The sequence below is a fragment of the Anopheles funestus genome (genome assembly GCF_943734845.2).
Source record: "Anopheles funestus chromosome X unlocalized genomic scaffold, idAnoFuneDA-416_04 X_unloc_4, whole genome shotgun sequence".
In the NCBI taxonomy this organism is placed as follows: Eukaryota; Metazoa; Arthropoda; class Insecta; order Diptera; family Culicidae; genus Anopheles; species Anopheles funestus.
In genome coordinates, this window is record NW_026045165.1 from 93952 (window position 1) to 109009 (window position 15058).

The 15058-nt window shown below is 37.7% G+C and overlaps 1 long non-coding RNA gene across 1 annotated transcript; it reads left to right on the forward strand.

Moving 5' to 3' along the window:
* Positions 1-538: 538 nt before the first annotated feature.
* LOC125773560 (uncharacterized) lies at positions 539-9211 on the forward strand. Its single transcript, XR_007420197.1, has 12 exons — positions 539-1344; positions 1821-1956; positions 2025-2092; positions 2161-2364; positions 2433-2500; positions 3249-3435; positions 5903-6533; positions 6669-7008; positions 7415-7686; positions 7755-7890; positions 7959-8382; positions 9112-9211. It is a non-coding gene; the product is annotated as an uncharacterized LOC125773560 (long non-coding RNA).
* The last annotated feature ends 5847 nt before the right edge of the window (positions 9212-15058 follow it).

Here is a 15058-nt window from a genome sequence, read left to right on the forward strand (position 1 = left end):
GCAACCAAAGATGATGATTTCGGTCAAAGTTGATGTTTTTGGTCAAAGTTGGTGGAAACTGGAAGTTTGCAACCAAAGATGATGATTTCGGTCAAAGTTGATGTTTTTGGTCAAAGTTGGTGAAAACTTGAAGTTTCCGACCAAAGTTGATGATTTCGGTCAAAGTTGATGTTTTTGGTCAAAGTTGGTAGAATCTTGAAGTTTGCGACCAAAGTTGATGTTTTCGGTCAAAGTTGATGTTTTTGGTCAAAGTTGGTAGAAACTTGAAGTTTGCGACCAAAGTTGATGATTTCGGTCAAAGTTGATGTTTTTTGGTCAAAGTTGGTGAAAACTTGAAGTTTCCGACCAAAGTTGATGTTTTCGGTCAAAGTTGATGTTTTTGGTCAATGTTGGTGGAAACTTGAAGTTTGCGACCAAAGTTGATGTTTTCGGTCAAAGTTGTTGTTTTTGGTCAAAGTTGGTAGAATCTTGAAGTTTGCGACCAAAGTTGATGATTTCGGTCAAAGTTGATGTTTTTGGTCAAAGTTGGTGAAAACTTGAAGTTTCCGACCAAAGTTGATGTTTTCGGTCAAAGTTGATGTTTTTGGTCAAAGTTGGTGGAAACTTGAAGTTTGCGACCAAAGTTGATGTTTTCGGTCAAAGTTGATGTTTTTGGTCAAAGTTGGTAGAAACTCGAAGTTTGCGACCAAAGTTGATGTTTTCGGTCAAAGTTGATGTTTTTGGTCAAAGTTGGTGGAAACTTGAAGTTTGCGACCAAAGTTGATGTTTTCGGTCAAAGTTGATGTTTTTGGTCAAAGTTGGTAGAAACTTGAAGTTTGCGACCAAAGTTGATGATTTCGGTCAAAGTTGATGTTTTTGGTCAAAGTTGGTGAAAACTTGAAGTTTGCGACCAAAGTTGATGATTTCGGTCAAAGTTGATGTTTTTGGTCAAAGTTGGTAGAATCTTGAAGTTTGCGACCAAAGTTGATGATTTCGGTCAAAGTTGATGTTTTTGGTTAAAGTTGGTGGAAACTTGAAGTTTGCGACCAAAGTTGATGATTTCGGTCAAAGTTGATGTTTTTGGTCAAAGTTGGTAGAATCTTGAAGTTTGCGACCAAAGTTGATGTTTTCGGTCAAAGTTGTTGTTTTTGGTCAAAGTTGGTAGAATCTTGAAGTTTGCGACCAAAGTTGATGTTTTCGGTCAAAGTTGATGTTTTTGGTCAATGTTGGTAGAATCTTGAAGTTTGCGACCAAAGTTGATGTTTTCGGTCAAAGTTGATGTTTTGGGTCAATGTTGGTGGAAACTTGAAGTTTGCGACCAAAGTTGATGATTTCGGTCAAAGTTGATGTTTTTGGTCAAAGTTGGTAGAATCTTGACGTTTGCGACCAAGGTTGATGTTTTCGGTCAAAGTTGATGTTTTTGGTCAAAGTTGGTGGAAACTTGAAGTTTGCGACCGAAGTTGATGTTTTCGGTCAATTTTGATGTTTTTGGTCAAAGTTGGTAGAAACTTGAAGTTTGCGACCAAAGTTGATGTTTTCGGTCAAAGTTGATGTTTTTGGTCAAAGTTGGTGGAAACTTGAAGTTTGCGACCAAAGTTGATGTTTTCGGTCAAAGTTGATGTTTTTGGTCAAAGTTGGTAGAATCTTAAAGTTTGCGACCAAAGTTGATGTTTTCGGTCAATGTTGATGTTTTTGGTCAAAGTTGGTGGAAACTCGAAGTTTGCGACCAAAGTTGATGTTTTCGGTCAAAGTTGATGTTTTTGGTCAAAGTTGGTGGAAACTTGAAGTTTGCCACCAAAGTTGATGTTTTCGGTCAAAGTTGATGTTTTTGGTCAAATTAGGTAGAAACTTGAAGTTTGCGACCAAAGTTGATGTTTTCGGTCAATGTTGATGTTTTTGGTCAAAGTTGGTAGAAACTCGAAGTTTGCGACCAAAGTTGATGTTTTCGATCAAAGTTGATGTTTTTGGTCAAAGTTGGTGGAAACTTGAAGTTTGCGACCAAAGTTGATGTGTTCGGTCAAAGTTGATGTTTTTGGTCAAATTAGGTAGAAACTCGAAGTTTGCGACCAAAGTTGATGTTTTCGGTCAATGTTGATGTTTTTGGTCAAAGTTGGTGGAAACTCGAATTTTGCCACCAAAGTTGATGATTTCGGTCAAAGTTGATGTTTTTGGTCAAATTAGGTAGAAACTTGAAGTTTGCGACCAAAGTTGATGTTTTCGGTCAAAGTTGATGTTTTTGGTCAAATTAGGTAGAAACTTGAAGTTTGCGACCAAAGTTGATGTTTTCGGTCAAAGTTGATGTTTTTGGTCAATGTTGGTGGAAACTTGAAGTTTGCGACCAAAGTTGATGTTTTCGGTCAAAGTTGATGTTTTTGGTCAAATTAGGTAGAAACTTGAAGTTTGCGAAAAAAGTTGATGTTTTCGGTCAAAGTTGATGTTTTTGGTCAAATAAGGTAGAAACTTGAAGTTTGCGACCAAAGTTGATGTTTTCGGTCAAAGTTGATGTTTTTGGTCAAAGTTGGTGGAAACTTGAAATTTGCGACCAAAGTTGATGTTTTTGGTCAAAGTTGATGTTTTTGGTCAAAGTTGGTAGAAACTTGAATTTTGCGACCAAAGTTGATGTTTTCGGTCAAAGTTGATGTTTTTGGTAAAAGTTGGTGGAATCTTGAAGTTTGCGACCAAAGTTGATGTTTTCGGTCAAAGTTGTTGTTTTTGGTCAATGTTGGTGGAAACTTGAAGTTTGCGACCAAAGTTGATTTTTTCGGTCAATGTTGATGTTTTTGGTCAAAGTTGGTAGAAACTCGAAGTTTGCGACCAAAGTTGATGTTTTCGGTCAAAGTTGATGTTTTTGGTCAAAGTTGGAAGAAACTCGAAGTTTGCGACCAAAGTTGATGATTTCGGTCAATGTTGATGTTTTTGGTCAAAGTTGGTGGAAACTCGAAGTTTGCGACCAAAGTTGATGTTTTCGGTCAAAGTTGATGTTTTTGGTCAATGTTGGTGGAAACTTGAAGTTTGCGACCAAAGTTGATGTTTTCGGTCAAAGTTGATGTTTTTGGTCAAATTAGGTGGAAACTTGAAGTTTGCGAAAAAAGTTGATGTTTTCGGTCAAAGTTGATGTTTTTGGTCAAAGTTGGTGGAATCTTGAAGTTTGCGACCAAAGTTGATGTTTTCGGTCAAAGTTGTTGTTTTTGGTCAATGTTGGTGGAAACTTGAAGTTTGCAACCAAAGTTGATGTTTTCGGTCAAAGTTGATGTTTTTGGTAAAAGTAGGTGGAATCTTGAAATTTGCGACCAAAGTTGATGATTTCGGTCAAAGTTGATGTTTTTGGTCAAAGTTGGTAGAATCTCGAAGTTTGCGACCAAAGTTGATGTTTTCGGTCAATGTTGATGTTTTTGGTCAAAGTTGGTAGAAACTCGAAGTTTGCGACCAAAGTTGATGTTTTCGGTCAAAGTTGATGTTTTTGGTCAAAGTTGGAAGAAACTCGAAGTTTGCGACCAAAGTTGATGATTTCGGTCAAAGTTGATGTTGTCGGTCAAAGTTGGTGGAAACTTGAAGTTTGCGACCTAAGTTGATGTTTTTGGTCAAAGTTGTTGTTTTTGGTCAAAGTTGGTAGAATCTCGAAGTTTGCGACCAAAGTTGATGTTTTCGGTCAAAGTTGATGTTTTTGGTCAAAGTTGGTGGAAACTTGAAGTTTGCGACCAAAGTTGATGTTTTCGGTCAATGTTGATGTTTTTGGTCAAAGTTGGTAGAAACTCGAAGTTTGCGACCAAAGTTGATGTTTTCGGTCAAAGTTGATGTTTTTGGTAAAAGTTGGTAGAAACTTGAAGTTTGCGACCAAAGTTGATGTTTTCGGTCAAAGTTGATGTTTTTGGTCAAATTAGGTAGAAACTTGAAGTTTGCGACTAAAGTTGATGTTTTCGGTCAAAGTTGATGTTTTCGGTCAAAGTTGATGTTTTTGGTCAAAGTTGGTAGGATCTTGAAGTTTGCGACCAAAGTTGATGATTTCGGTCAAAGTTGATGTTGTCGGTCAAAGTTGGTGGAAACTTGAAGTTTGCGACCTAAGTTGATGATTTCGGTCAAAGTTGTTGTTTTTGGTCAAAGTTGGTAGAATCTCGAAGTTTGCGACCAAAGTTGATGTTTTCGGTCAAAGTTGATGTTTTTGGTCAAAGTTGGTGGAAACTTGAAGTTTGCGACCAAAGTTGATGTTTTCGGTCAATGTTGATGTTTTTGGTCAAAGTTGGTAGAAACTCGAAGTTTGCGACCAAAGTTGATGTTTTCGGTCAAAGTTGATGTTTTTGGTCAAAGTTGGTGGAATCTTGAAGTTTGCGACCAAAGTTGATGTTTTCGGTCAAAGTTGTTGTTTTTGGTCAATGTTGGTGGAAACTTGAAGTTTGCAACCAAAGTTGATGTTTTCGGTCAAAGTTGATGTTTTTGGTAAAAGTAGGTGGAATCTTGAAATTTGCGACCAAAGTTGATGATTTCGGTCAAAGTTGATGTTTTTGGTCAAAGTTGGTAGAATCTCGAAGTTTGCGACCAAAGTTGATGTTTTCGCTCAATGTTGATGTTTTTGGTCAAAGTTGGTAGAAACTCGAAGTTTGCGACCAAAGTTGATGTTTTCGGTCAAAGTTGTTGTTTTTGGTCAAAGTTGGTGGAAACTCGAAGTTTGCGACCAAAGTTGATGTTTTCGGTCAAAGTTGATGTTTTTGGTCAAAGTTGGTGGAAACTTGAAGTTTGCGACCAAAGTTGATGATTTCGGTCAAAGTTGTTGTTTTTGGTCAAAGTTGGTAGAATCTCGAAGTTTGCGACCAAAGTTGATGTTTTCGGTCAAAGTTGATGTTTTTGGTCAAAGTTGGTGGAAACTTGAAGTTTGCGACCAAAGTTGATGTTTTCGGTCAATGTTGATGTTTTTGGTCAAAGTTGGTAGAAACTCGAAGTTTGCGACCAAAGTTGATGTTTTCGGTCAAAGTTGATGTTTTTGGTAAAAGTTGGTAGAAACTTGAAGTTTGCGACCAAAGTTGATGTTTTCGGTCAAAGTTGATGTTTTTGGTCAAAGTTGGTGGAAACTTGAAGTTTGCGACCAAAGTTGATGATTTCGGTCAAAGTTGATGTTTTTGGTCAAAGTTGGTGGAATCTTGAAATTTGCGACAAAAGTTGATGTTTTCGGTCAAAGTTGATGTTTTTGGTCAAAGTTGGTGGAAACTTGAAGTTTGCGACCAAAGTTGATGTTTTCGGTCAATGTTGATGTTTTTGGTCAAAGTTGGTGGAAACTTGAAGTTTGCGACCAAAGTTGATGTTTTCGGTCAAAGTTGATGTTTTTGGTCAATGTTGGTGGAATCTTGAAGTTTGCGACCAAAGTTGATGTTTTCGGTCAAAGTTGATGTTTTTGGTCAATGTTGGTGGAAACTTGAAGTTTGCGACCAAAGTTGATGTTTTCGGTCAAAGTTGATGTTTTTGGTCAAAGTTGGTGGAAACTTGAAGTTTGCGACCAAAGTTGATGTTTTCGGTCAATGTTGATGTTTTTGGTCAATGTTGGTGGAAACTTGAAGTTTGCGACCAAAGTTGATGTTTTCGGTCAAAGTTGATGTTTTTGGTCAATGTTGGTGGAAACTTGAAGTTTGCGACCAAAGTTGATGTTTTCGGTCAAAGTTGAGGTTTTTGGTCAAAGTTGGTAGAAACTGGAAGTTTGCGACCAAAGTTTATGTTTTCGGTCAAAGTTGATGTTTTTGGTCAATGTTGGTGGAAACTTGAAGTTTGCGACCAAAGTCGATGTTTTCGGTCAAAGTTAATGTTTTTGGTCAACGTTGGTAGGAACTCGAAGTTTGTGACCAAAGTTGATGTTTTCGGTCAAAGTTGATGTTTTTGGTCAAAGTTTGTAGAAACTCGAAGTTTGCGACCAAAGTTTATGTTTTCGGTCAAAGTTGAGGTTTTTGGTCAAAGTTGGTAGAAACTCGAAGTTTGCGACCAAAGTTTATGTTTTCGGTCAAAGTTGATGTTTTTGGTCAATGTTGGTAGAAACTTGAAGTTTGCGACCAAAGTTGATGTTTTCGGTCAAAGTTGATGTTTTTGGTCAATGTTGGTGGAAACTTGAAGTTTGCGACCAAAGTTGATGATTTCGGTCAAAGTTGATGTTTTCGGTCAAAGTTGATGTTTTTGGTCAAAGTTGGTAGAAACTTGAAGTTTGCGACCAAAGTTGATGATTTCGGTCAAAATTGATGTTTTTGGTCAAAGTTGGTGGAAACTTGAAGTTTGCGACCAAAGTTGATGTTTTCGGTCAAAGTTGATGTTTTTGGTCAATGTTGGTGGAAACTTGAAGTTTGCGACCAAAGTTGATGTTTTCGGTCAAAGTTGATGTTTTTGGTCAATGTTGGTGGAAACTTGAAGTTTGCGACCAAAGTTGATGTTTTCGGTCAAGGTTGATGTTTTTGGTCAAAGTTGGTGGAAACTTGAAGTTTGCGACCTAAGTTGATGTTTTCGGTCAAAGTTGATGTTTTTGGTCAAAGTTGGTGGAAACTCGAAGTTTGCGACCAAAGTTGATGTTTTCGGTCAAAGTTGAGGTTTTTGGTGAAAGTTGGTAGAAACTGGAAGTTTGCGACCAAAGTTGATGTTTTCGGTCAAAGTTGATGTTTTTGTCAAAGTTGGTAGAAACTCGAAGTTTGCGACAAAAGTTGATGTTTTCGGTCAAAGTTGAGGTTTTTGGTCAAAGTTGGTAGAAACTGGAAGTTTGCGACCAAAGTTGATGTTTTCGGTCAAAGTTGATGTTTTTGGTCAAAGTTTGTAGAAACTCGAAGTTTGCGACCAAAGTTGATGTTTTCGGTCAAAGTTGAGGTTTTTGGTCAAAGTTGGTAGAAACTCGAAGTTTGCAACCAAAGTTGATGTTTTCGGTCAAAGTTGAGGTTTTTGGTCAAAGTTGGTAGAAACTGGAAGTTTGCGACCAAAGTTGATGTTTTCGGTCAAAGTTAATGTTTTTGGTCAATGTTGGTGGAAACTTGAAGTTTGCGACCAAAGTTGATGTTTTCGGTCAAAGTTGATGTTTTTGTTCAATGTTGGTGGAAACTTGAAGTTTGCGACCAAAGTTGATGTTTTCGGTCAAAGTTGATGTTTTTGGTCAATGTTGGTGGAAACTTGAAGTTTGCGACCAAAGTTGATGTTTTCGGTCAAGGTTGATGTTTTTGGTCAAAGTTGGTGGAAACTTGAAGTTTGCGACCAAAGTTGATGTTTTCGGTCAAAGTTGATGTTTTTGGTCAAAGTTGGTGGAAACTCGAAATTGCGACCAAAGTTGATGTTTTCGGTCAAAGTTGAGGTTTTTGGTCAAAGTTTGTAGAAACTGGAAGTTTGCGACCAAAGTTGATGTTTTCGGTCAAAGTTGATGTTTTTGTCAAAGTTGGTAGAAACTCGAAGTTTGCAACCAAAGTTGATGTTTTCGGTCAAAGTTGAGGTTTTTGGTCAAAGTTTGTAGAAACTCGAAGTTTGCGACCAAAGTTGATGTTTTCGGTCAAAGTTGATGTTGTTGGTCAAAGTTGGTGGAAACTTGAAGTTTGCGACCAAAGTTGATGATTTCGGTCAAAGTTGATGTTTTTGGTCAAAGTTGGTGGAATCTTGAAGTTTGCGACAAAAGTTGATGTTTTCGGTCAAAGTTGATGTTTTTGGTCAAAGTTTGTAGAAACTCGAAGTTTGCGACCAAAGTTGATGTTTTCGGTCAAAGTTGATGTCTTTGGTCAAAGTTGGTAGAAACTCGAAGTTTGCAACCAAAGTTGATGTTTTCGGTCAAAGTTGAGGTTTTTGGTCAAAGTTGGTAGAAACTGGAAGTTTGCGACCAAAGTTGATGTTTTTGGTCAAAGTTGATGTTTTTGGTCAATGTTGGTGGAAACTTGAAGTTTGCGACCAAAGTTGATGTTTTCGGTCAAAGTTGAGGTTTTTGATCAAAGTTGGTGGAAACTTGAAGTTTGCGACCAAAGTTGATGTTTTCGGTCAAAGTTGAGGTTTTTGGTCAAAGTTGGTAGAAACTGGAAGTTTGCGACCAAAGTTGATGTTTTCGGTCAAAGTTGATGTTTTTGGTCAATGTTGGTGGAAACTTGAAGTTTGCGACCAAAGTTGATGTTTTCGGTCAAAGTTTTGTTTTTGGTCAATGTTGGTGGAAACTTGAAGTTTGCGACCAAAGTTGATGTTTTCGGTCAAAGTTGATGTTTTTGGTCAATGTTGGTGGAATCTTGAAGTTTGCGACCAAAGTTGATGTTTTCGGTCAAAGTTGATGTTTTTGGTCAATGTTGGTGGAAACTTGAAGTTTGCGACCAAAGTTGATGTTTTCGGTCAAAGTTGATGTTTTTGGTCAAAGTTGGTGGAAACTTGAAGTTTGCGACCAAAGTTGATGTTTTCGGTCAATGTTGATGTTTTTGGTCAATGTTGGTAGAAACTGGAAGTTTGCAACCAAAGATGGTGATTTCGGTCAAAGTAGATGTTTTTGGTCAAAGTTGATGGAAACTGGAAGTTTGCAACCAAAGATGATGATTTCGGTCAAAGTAGATGTTTTTGGTCAAAGTTGGTGGAAACTTGAAGTTTGCAACCAAAGATGATGATTTCGGTCAAAGTAGATGTTTTTGGTCAAAGTTGGTGGAAACTGGAAGTTTACAACCAAAGATGATGATTTCGGTCAAAGTTGATGTTGTTGGTCAAAGTTGGTGGAAACTGGAAGTTTGCAACCAAAGATGATGATTTCGGTCAATGTTGATGTTTTTGGTCAAAGTTGGTAGAAACTGGAAGTTTGCGACCAAAGTTTATGTTTTCGGTCAAAGTTGATGTTTTTGGTCAATGTTGGTGGAAACTTGAAGTTTGCGACCAAAGTTGATGTTTTCGGTCAATGTTGGTGGAAACTTGAAGTTTGCGACCAAAGTTGATGTTTTCGGTCAAAGTTGATGTTTTTGGTCAATGTTGGTGGAAACTTGAAGTTTGCGACCAAAGTTGATGTTTTCGGTCAAAGTTGATGTTTTTGGTCAATGTTGGTGGAAACTTCAAGTTTGCGACAAAAGTTGATGTTTTCGGTCAAAGTTTATGTTTTTGGTCAATGTTGGTAGAAACTTGAAGTTTGCGACCAAAGTTGATGTTTTCGGTCAAAGTTGATGTTTTTGGTCAATGTAGGTTGAAACTTGAAGTTTGCGACCAAAGTTGATGTTTTCGGTCAAAGTTGATGTTTTTGGTCAAAGTTGGTAGAATCTTGAAGTTTGCGACCAAAGTTGATGATTTCGGTCAAAGTTGATGTTTTTGGTCAATGTTGGTGGAAACTTGAAGTTTGCGACCAAAGTTGATGTTTTCGGTCAAAGTTGATGTTTTTGGTCAAAGTTGGTGGAAACTCGAAGTTTGCGACCAAAGTTGATGTTTTCGGTCAAAGTTGTTTTTGGTCAATGTTGGTGGAAACTTGAAGTTTGCGACCAAAGTTGATGTTTTCGGTCAAAGTTGTTTTTGGTCAATGTTGGTGGAAACTTGAAGTTTGCGACCAAAATTGATGATTTCGGTCAAAGTTGATGTTTTTGGTCAATGTTGGTGGAAACTTGAAGTTTGCGACCAAAGTTGATGTTTTCGGTCAAAGTTGATGTTTTTGGTCAATGTTGGTGGAAACTTGAAGTTTGCGACCAAAGTTGATGTTTTCGGTCAAAGTTGATGTGTTTGGTCAATGTTGGTGGAAACTTGAAGTTTGCGACCAAAGTTGATGTTTTCGGTCAAAGTTGATGTTTTTGGTCAATGTTGGTGGAAACTTAAGTTTGCGACCAAAGTTGATGTTTTCGGTCAAAGTTGATGTTTTTGGTCAATGTTGGTGGAAACTTGAAGTTTGCGACCAAAGTTGATGTTTTCGGTCAAAGTTGATGTTTTTGGTCAATGTTGGTGGAAACTTGAAGTTTGCGACCAAAGTTGATGTTTTCGGTCAAAGTTGATGTTTTTGGTCAATGTTGGTAGAAACTTGAAGTTTGCGACCAAAGTTGATGTTTTCGGTCAAAGTTGTTGTTTTTGGTCAATGTTGGTTGAAACTTGAAGTTTACAACCAAAGTTGATGTTTTCGGTCAAAGTTGATGTTTTTGGTCAATGTTGGTGGAAACTTAAGTTTGCGACCAAAGTTGATGTTTTCGGTCAAAGTTGATGTTTTTGGTCAATGTTGGTGGAAACTTGAAGTTTGCGACCAAAGTTGATGTTTTCGGTCAAAGTTGATGTTTTTGGTCAATGTTGGTAGAAACTTGAAGTTTGCGACCAAAGTTGATGTTTTCGGTCAAAGTTGATGTTTTTGGTCAAAGTTAGTGGAAACTTGAAGTTTGCGACCAAAGTTGATGTTTTCGGTCAAAGTTGATGTTTTTGGTCAAAGTTAGTGGAAACTTGAAGTTTGCGACCAAAGTTGATGTTTTCGGTCAAAGTTGATGTTTTTGGTCAAAGTTGGTGGAAACTTGAAGTTTGCGACCAAAGTTGATGTTTTCGGTCAAAGTTGATGTTTGTGGTCTAAGTTGGTGTAAACTTGAAGTTTGCGACCAAAGTTGATGTTTTCGGTCAATGTTGATGTTTTTGGTCAAAGTTGGTGGAAACTTGAAGTTTGCGACCAAAGTTGATGTTTTCGGTCAAAGTTGATGTTTGTGGTCTAAGTTGGTGGAAACTTGAAGTTTGCGACCAAAGTTGATGTTTTCGGTTAATGTTGATGTTTTTGGTCAAAGTTGGTGGAAACTTGAAGTTTGCGACCAAAGTTGATGTTTTCGGTCAATGTTGATGTTTTTGGTCAAAGTTGGTGGAAACTTGAAGTTTGCGACCAAAGTTGATGTTTTCGGTCAAAGTTGATGTTTTTGGTCAAAGTTAGTGGAAACTTGAAGTTTGCGACCAAAGTTGATGTTTTCGGTCAAAGTTGATGTTTGTGGTCAAAGTTGGTGGAAACTCGAAGTTTGCGACCAAAGTTTATGTTTTCGGTCAAAGTTGATGTTTTTGGTCAAAGTTGGTGGAAACTTGAAGTTTGCGACCAAAGTTGATGTTTTCGGTCAATGTTGATGTTTTTGGTCAAAGTTAGTGGAAACTTGAAGTTTGCGACCAAAGTTGATGTTTTCGGTCAAAGTTGATGTTTTTGGTCAAAGTTGGTGGAAACTCGAAGTTTGCGACTAAAGTTGATGTTTTCGGTCAAAGTTGATGTTTTTGGTCAAAGTTGGTGGAAACTCGAAATTTGCGACCAAAGTTGATGTTTTCGGTCAAAGTTGATGTTTTTGGTCAAAGTTGGTGGAAACTCGAAGTTTGCGACCAAAGTTTATGTTTTCGGTCAAAGTTGATGTTTTTGGTCAAAGTTGGTGGAAACTTGAAGTTTGCGACCAAAGTTGATGTTTTCGGTCAATGTTGATGTTTTTGGTCAAAGTTAGTGGAAACTTGAAGTTTGCGACCAAAGTTGATGTTTTCGGTCAAAGTTGATGTTTTTGGTCAAAGTTGGTGGAAACTCGAAGTTTGCGACTAAAGTTGATGTTTTCGGTCAAAGTTGATGTTTTTGGTCAAAGTTGGTGGAAACTCGAAATTTGCGACCAAAGTTGATGTTTTCGGTCAAAGTTGATGTTTTTGGTCAAAGTTAGTGGAAACTTGAAGTTTGCGACTAAAGTTGATGTTTTCGGTCAAAGTTGATGTTTTTGGTCAAAGTTGGTGGAAACTCGAAATTTGCGACCAAAGTTGATGTTTTCGGTCAAAGTTGATGTTTTTGGTCAAAGTTAGTGGAAACTTGAAGTTTGCGACCAAAGTTGATGTTTTCGGTCAAAGTTGATGTTTGCGGTCTAAGTTGGTGGAAACTTGAAGTTTGCGACCAAAGTTGATGTTTTCGGTCAAAGTTGATGTTTTTGGTCAAAGTTGGTGGAAACTTGAAGTTTGCGACCAAAGTTGCTGTTTTCGGTCAATGTTGATGTTTTTGGTCAAAGTTGGTGGAAACTCGAAGTTTGCGACCAAAGTTGATGTTTTCGGTCAAAGTTGATGTTTTTGGTCAAAGTTGGTGGAAACTCGAAGTTTGCGACCAAAGTTGATGTTTTCGGTCAAAGTTGATGTTTTTGGTCAAAAATGGTGGGAACTTGAAGTTTGCGACCAAAGTTGATGTTTTCGGTCAAAGTTGATGTTTTTGGTCAAAGTTGGTGGAAACTTGAAGTTTGCGACCAAAGTTGATGTTTTCGGTCAAAGTTGATGTTTTTGGTCAAAGTTGGTGGAAACTTGAAGTTTGCGACCAAAGTTGATGTTTTCGGTCAATGTTGATGTTTTTGGTCAAAGTTAGTGGAAACTTGAAGTTTGCGACCAAAGTTGATGTTTTCGGTCAAAGTTGATGTTTTTGGTCAAAGTTGGTGGAAACTTGAAGTTTGCGACCAAAGTTGATGTTTTCGGTCAATGTTGATGTTTTTGGTCAAAGTTGGTGGAAACTTGAAGTTTGCGAACAAAGTTGATGTTTTCGGTCAATGTTGATGTTTTTGGTCAAAGTTAGTGGAAACTTGAAGTTTGCGACCAAAGTTGATGTTTTCGGTCAAAGTTGATGTTTTTGGTCAAAGTTGGTGGAAACTCGAAGTTTGCGACCAAAGTTGATGTTTTCGGTCAAAGTTGATGTTTTTGGTCAAAGTTGGTGGAAACTTGAAGTTTGCGACCAAAGTTGATGTTTTCGGTCAATGTTGATGTTTTTGGTCAAAGTTGGTGGAAACTTGAAGTTTACGACCAAAGTTTATGTTTTCGGTCAAAGTTGATGTTTTTGGTCAAAGTTGGTGGAAACTTGAAGTTTGCGACCAAAGTTGATGTTTTCGGTCAAAGTTGATGTTTGTGGTCTAAGTTGGTGGAAACTTGAAGTTTGCGACCAAAGTTGATGTTTTCGGTCAATGTTGATGTTTTTGGTCAAAGTTGGTGGAAACTTGAAGTTTGCGAACAAAGTTGATGTTTTCGGTCAATGTTGATGTTTTTGGTCAAAGTTAGTGGAAACTTGAAGTTTGCGACCAAAGTTGATCTTTTCGGTCAAAGTTGATGTTTTTGGTCAAAGTTGGTAGAAACTCGAAGTTTACGACCAAAGTTGATGTTTTCGGTCAAAGTTGATGTTTTTGGTCAAAGTTGGTGGAAACTTGAAGTTTGCGACCAAAGTTGATGTTTTCGGTCAATGTTGATGTTTTTGGTCAAAGTTGGTGGAAACTTGAAGTTTGCGAACAAAGTTGATGTTTTCGGTCAATGTTGATGTTTTTGGTCAAAGTTGGTGGAAACTCGAAGTTTGCGACCAAAGTTGATGTTTTCGGTCAAAGTTGATGTTTTTGGTCAAAGTTAGTGGAAACTTGAAGTTTGCGACCAAAGTTGATGTTTTCGGTCAAAGTTGATGTTTTTGGTCAAAGTTGGTGGAAACTTGAAGTTTGCGACCAAAGTTGATGTTTTCGGTCAATGTTGATGTTTTTGGTCAAAGTTGGTGGAAACTTGAAGTTTGCGACCAAAGTTGATGTTTTCGGTCAAAGTTGATGTTTTTGGTCAAAGTTGGTGGAAACTTGAAGTTTGCGACCAAAGTTGATGTTTTCGGTCAATGTTGATGTTTTTGGTCAAAGTTGGTGGAAACTTGAAGTTTGCGAACAAAGTTGATGTTTTCGGTCAATGTTGATGTTTTTGGTCAAAGTTGGTGGAAACTCGAAGTTTGCGACCAAAGTTGATGTTTTCGGTCAAAGTTGATGTTTTTGGTCAAAGTTAGTGGAAACTTGAAGTTTGCGACCAAAGTTGATGTTTTCGGTCAAAGTTGATGTTTTTGGTCAAAGTTGGTGGAAACTTGAAGTTTGCGACCAAAGTTGATGTTTTCGGTCAATGTTGATGTTTTTGGTCAAAGTTGGTGGAAACTTGAAGTTTGCGACCAAAGTTGATGTTTTCGGTCAATGTTGATGTTTTTGGTCAAAGTTGGTGGAAACTTGAAGTTTGCGAACAAAGTTGATGTTTTCGGTCAATGTTGATGTTTTTGGTCAAAGTTGGTGGAAACTCGAAGTTTGCGACCAAAGTGGATGATTTCGGTCAATGTTGATGTTTTTGGTCAAAGTTGGTGGAAACTCGAAGTTTGCGACCAAAGTTGATGTTTTCGGTCAAAGTTGATGTTTTTGGTCAAAGTTGGTGGAAACTCGAAGTTTGCGACCAAAGTTGATGTTTTCGGTCAAAGTTGATGTTTTTGGTCAAAGTTAGTGGAAACTTGAAGTTTGCGACCAAAGTTGATGATTTCGGTCAAAGTTGATGTTTTTGGTCAAAGTTGGTGGAAACTTGAAGTTTGCGACCAAAGTTGATGTTTTCGGTCAATGTTGATGTTTTTGGTCAAAGTTGGTAGAAACTTGAAGTTTGCGACCAAAGTTGATGATTTCAGTCAAAGTTGATGTTTTTGGTCAAAGTTAGTGGAAACTTGAAGTTTGCGACCAAAGTTGATGTTTTCGGTCAATGTTGATGTTTTTGGTCAAAGTTGGTGGAAACTCGAAGTTTGCGAAAAAAGTTGATGTTTTCGGTCAATGTTGATGTTTTTGGTCAAAGTTGGTGGAATCTTGAAGTTTGCGACCAAAGTTGATGTTTTCGGTCGAAGTTGATGTTTTTGGTCAAAGTTAGTAGAATCTTGAAGTTTGCGACCAAAGTTGATGTTTTCGGTCAAAGTTGATGTTTTTGGTCAAAGTTGGTGGAAACTTGAAGTTTGCGACCAAAGTTGATGTTTTCGGTCAATGTTGATGTTTTTGGTGAAAGTTGATGGAAACTTGAAGTTTGCGACCAAAGTTGATGTTTTCGGTCAAAGTTGTTGTTTTTGGTCTAAGTTGGTGGAAACTTGAAGTTTGCGACCAAAGTTGATGTTTTCGGTTAAAGTTGATGTTTTTGGTCAAAGTTGGTGGAAACTTGAAGTTTGCGACCAAAGTTGATGTTTTCGGTCAAAGTTGATGTTTTTGGTCAATGTTGGTGGAAACTTGAAGTTTGCGACCAAAGTTGATGTTTTCGGTCAAAGTTGATGTTTTTGGTCAAAGTTAGTAGAATCTTGAAGTTTGCGACCAAAGTTGATGTTTTCGGTCAATGTTGATGTTTTTGGTCAAAGTTGGTGGAAACTTGAAGTTTGCGACCAAAGTTGATGTTTTCG